Consider the following 4,184-nt stretch of genomic DNA (forward strand, 5'->3'; position numbering starts at 1 on the left):
CCTTCTTTTCTAGTTGGATGAACGAAAACGTTTTTCAGTCTTAGGTCCTCATATTTTCCTTGGAGTATCAAGAACTTCAGCATTATTCATCTGGCAAATTCATACAAGTAGTTTCTAAACTGCTGAGTAATTTCAAATGCTAAACAAGTTCTGAGAAAATTAAAATCTTTTGGTGATATCTCTGCCTGCAATAAGACAAAGTTCACTACACTTTCTAAAGGAATTTAGATTCTTCAACATGCTACAGACTTACCTGCTATTTGCTTCACTGAAGTAAAAGCAAGTGGTTAAATGGAAATTAACATTTCAAGAGTAGCCATGGATAAGAAATGCAGGAAATTATGTGGGATTATTTCATTTCACTCAAGTGACATTATCTCAGAAGATAGATTCTGTTCTATTGACAGTGTTAACTCCTATTTGTTTCATAGTGAAGAAATGCATCACTCTTGCAGGATGGCAATGACCATCTAGTGATTATTTGGAAGGAGCTTTGTTACCACCAATCCCGTTTTTGTTCCATGTAAACTCATGCAGTGTGTCATCAGCAGTGACAAGCTTCTCAAAATATTGCTAACTCCTTCATTTTCCTCCTGAAAAGAACAAATACTGTTCTGCAGTCAGCATTTTTACTTAATCCAAGATGGTGACGAGTCTATGACAACCGCAGACAAAAAGAAGGCAACTAAACTTTTTGTAGTGCTAGACTTTATGCTGAACTTTATGTTAAAGTTTAAAACTCATGACAGAATTTAAAAAAACTTGCAAGTCTTTTATGTCCAAATTTTGCTTTATTTCTGCAGCTATTATTCATTCATTCATTTAAAAAGTGAATTTTCTGCAGGAAGTGAGTGCTGCTCAAATGCACAAAAGGTATGCATGGTCTTTAGTTTCTGCAGGTGTGGGGAAATCTAAACTTCAAATTGCTCAAATCTCTTCCAAGAAATATTGAGCCTTACCACTATTTCATATATTGTTTACATTTTCCAGGCTTTGTAAAAACAATACATTCAGGTTTTTGCAGCTATACAAGTATGGTGCATTAGGACATCTTCTGAGATGTTTTGCCAGTGGCCAGCTAAGACACCTGGCTAAACTTGCAAGAGGAATAGAACACAGGAATAGCTGCCATTCCGGTAAGAGGACATGTGGAACCAACACACTTTGCTTCCTCTCTCCATCTAGGTCTGCAGATGCTGCTCTCAGCCTGGAAGGGTGTGGATAACGCTGTTGAAGAGGGGCTATGGTTAAAACAAGAACCTCACCACTAACTCAGTACCTCTGGCAGGGTATTTTTTCCCTCTATCCTTTCGGCATTTGTGTTCTCACACATCCCTCTCAAGCACGTGGTGTAATTTTTTAGGGTTGTCCTGTGCAGGGCCAGGAGTTGGACTTGATGATCCTTGGAGTCTCTTCCAACTCAGGATATTCTACAATTCTATGGATCTATCCTAATACTCTGATGCTAGGGCATTGTTTTAGTGCCAATCAGTCTGGTTAGCAGACAAAACAGAATGACTGCCCTGCAGCACTCTTGGGATTGACTGTCATTCTGGTGATGAAGTGTCTCAGGGCAAAAAAATTTAGTGAACTAGAAATACAAATAATTAATAAGCCTTTGAACCTTAGGAGAATTATGAAGCTTGCATATTTGGGGATATGAAAGGATAAAGTGTGCTCTTTTTTTTCCCCCTTAAGAGATAACTGAGTAATAAGTTACTGAAACTGTAGAGGACTGTTTTGCCTTCTTGTTACTTACATGACCTTCTAAAAATTATGTGTCTTGATAGTGCTTCCAACTTGCTGCTCTTCTGATAAGGGCAGTATGCCTGGAACTGTAATTAGGAGAAATAATATCTTACAATAAGCATTATACTGCCTTTCCCAAGAAGTAACTAAAGCAGATCTATACGATTCATGAGAAATATTCTCAAATATATGTCTTGCTCTCTACTGATAAATGCTTGTATAACTGCAAATGCTTGGATACACACTCAGCAGTATGCATAAAGGCAGCGCAATTGACTTCAAACACAATTTTAAATATGCATGTATGTAAGCATTTACAAAGATTGAATCTTTGTAGACATAAGCTCAAGTTCTTGTTAAGGTAAATAACCCTTCTTATAAAGTTCAGCCAGCCAAATGTGCATGACAATCTTCTACCTTTAAAACATGGCAGTACCAAGGTGGAGACTCAGCCTGACAATTTAACTTAGGCAATGCTTGGAAATCAGGTCATTCAAAACAGCTGCTTGTGCCTCTAGCCTGAGAAAACCCACAGACATGATCTTCAAAGGACCTCTCTCAGGGCACGGCAGCCAGGAAAACAAAAGAAGCCCGGAGGTCTGGCTGCACCCTCTGGTTCCAGTGGCTCTACACACAAAAGGGGCAGAGAGTGAGCTCCTCACCCAAGGGAGCTACTCCTGGTCTGGTTGTCAGGCACACACACACAGGCAAGGAAGGACAGAGGGGACTCCTCCTGTAGGTTCCACAAAAAGGTTTATGACCATGAAGGGACTAGGGACAAACAGCCAAAAATAACTGAGGGGCCAGGGATTTTATACTGAGGGATGGAAGGGTGGGGATAAGGGCTACTGCCAATGGGACAAAGGGAAGGAGGCACGGTTGAAGCTTAGGGAACCAATGGGAACAACACATAGGAGGGATCAAGGGAAGTAACCAGTGGGATGCTGAGGAGTACAGAACTTTCTAGAACTAATACATAGTTACTAAGGGAAATGAATACTTACAGCTTCATACATAAAACAGGGAGGGGAAAACATGAACCAATCATCTTAAAATACACAAATCACCCAACCAGGGGGATGATGGGTTCTCACCCTAACCGGAGTGGGTTGTTAGACCTTGGTGCCTGACCACCATATGTTGGGTTTTGTTGTACCTTCGGGGGTCAGGGTGGTTGTAGCCACATGCATTGCCACATCTCTCCTTTCTGTTCTATTGTGCCACACAGTCTGTGTGAGACAGTTCCCACATGTCATAGGTTAGCAAGCATAGTCCCGGAAGGGATATCCTTGCTAAGGGGTGCTTACAGCTTCCTCTGGGTCCTGATAGAACCTATCAGCTGGCCAGTTTGAATATGGACAATTCTTTAAGCCACCTAAAGTTGTGACCGCCTCTGTGATGCACATTTAAGAACAGACAAACTTCCCCCCCAAGCTCTCTCTCGTTTCCAGCGCTGGGACAGGTGGCTGCAGGCCCCGTGCGGGGGCTGGTGGGCCACAGCCATCCTGGAGTCGATGGACCTGTTCCAGCTGTGGAACCCCCCCCCACTGCCTTGCCATGGGCAGCCAGAGCGGCTGGGCTCCCCTCTCTCCACTTCGATAAGAAACATTCCAGCTGCAAAGCTGCAAGGCCGAGGTGAGATTAACCCTTTTATTGCTGTGAAGAGCTGAAAACCTGAGGGAAGAGAGAGAGGAGATGCTTAAAGCTGAAATTCTGTTGTGAAGCTATGATATATCAGAGTATCCCGTTGTAATTTCATGAAGATATGGGGGGTGGAGTGTTCGACTCGTAAGCAAAAGCACCTGCGCTGAGATAGGCAGATGCTGACACAGCTGTAATTTCATGAGAAGTTTCGACAGAGAGAGATGGAAGCAATGAGGACTTTTGCTCCAAACGGGAAAGGAGAAAACCTCAGTTCCTAGAGATGCTCCCAGAGATAGTCCTAACGATGAAGATGAGGAAGACCCTTTGCTCCCAAGGAAGGAGGAGGGCCTCTGTTCTTAGAGATGAAATGCTCCCAGAGATGGGTGAAGAGAACTTTTGTTTCTGAACGGCTCAACCTTAAAATTGTACCCCAAAAAACTTCAAGAGTGGACCCTGAAAAGCAGTTGTGGGAAAAGCTGCAAGTCGGGGGAAGGGACTCCCATGCGAGCAGAGAGACTCCTCTTCCTAAATGGACTGAACAATATTTGGAAGTGGGCGGCTGTCTCGTTGTGATACTGTTTTCATAGCACGAGCAAAAAGAGACTTCTCTTTCTAAATGGACTGAACAAGGTTATTATGGAAGTGGTAAACAGACTGAACATCTTAAGGGTTCTCTTTTTGCATTGTCAGTGGAAGAAGGGAGGAAGGTGGGGGGAGGAGGAGAATTCTGAAGGTGGTAGAATTTTTTTTTTTTTTTTTTCTCCTTCTTTTAGGTCTGTTAATAAACTTCT

General features: G+C 42.7%; 1 long non-coding RNA gene across 1 annotated transcript; it reads right to left on the reverse strand.

The window, feature by feature from the left end:
• Positions 1–631: 631 nt before the first annotated feature.
• On the reverse strand, positions 632–2,559 carry LOC138117844 (uncharacterized). The gene is made up of 3 exons (XR_011154888.1): positions 2,412–2,559; positions 1,760–1,835; positions 632–1,227 (listed from the first exon to the last, which is right to left on the reverse strand). It is a non-coding gene; the product is annotated as an uncharacterized lncRNA (long non-coding RNA).
• Between the last annotated feature and the right edge of the window lie 1,625 nt (positions 2,560–4,184).

The sequence above is a fragment of the Aphelocoma coerulescens genome, chromosome 1 (genome assembly GCF_041296385.1).
Source record: "Aphelocoma coerulescens isolate FSJ_1873_10779 chromosome 1, UR_Acoe_1.0, whole genome shotgun sequence".
Classification (NCBI taxonomy): Eukaryota; Metazoa; Chordata; class Aves; order Passeriformes; family Corvidae; genus Aphelocoma; species Aphelocoma coerulescens.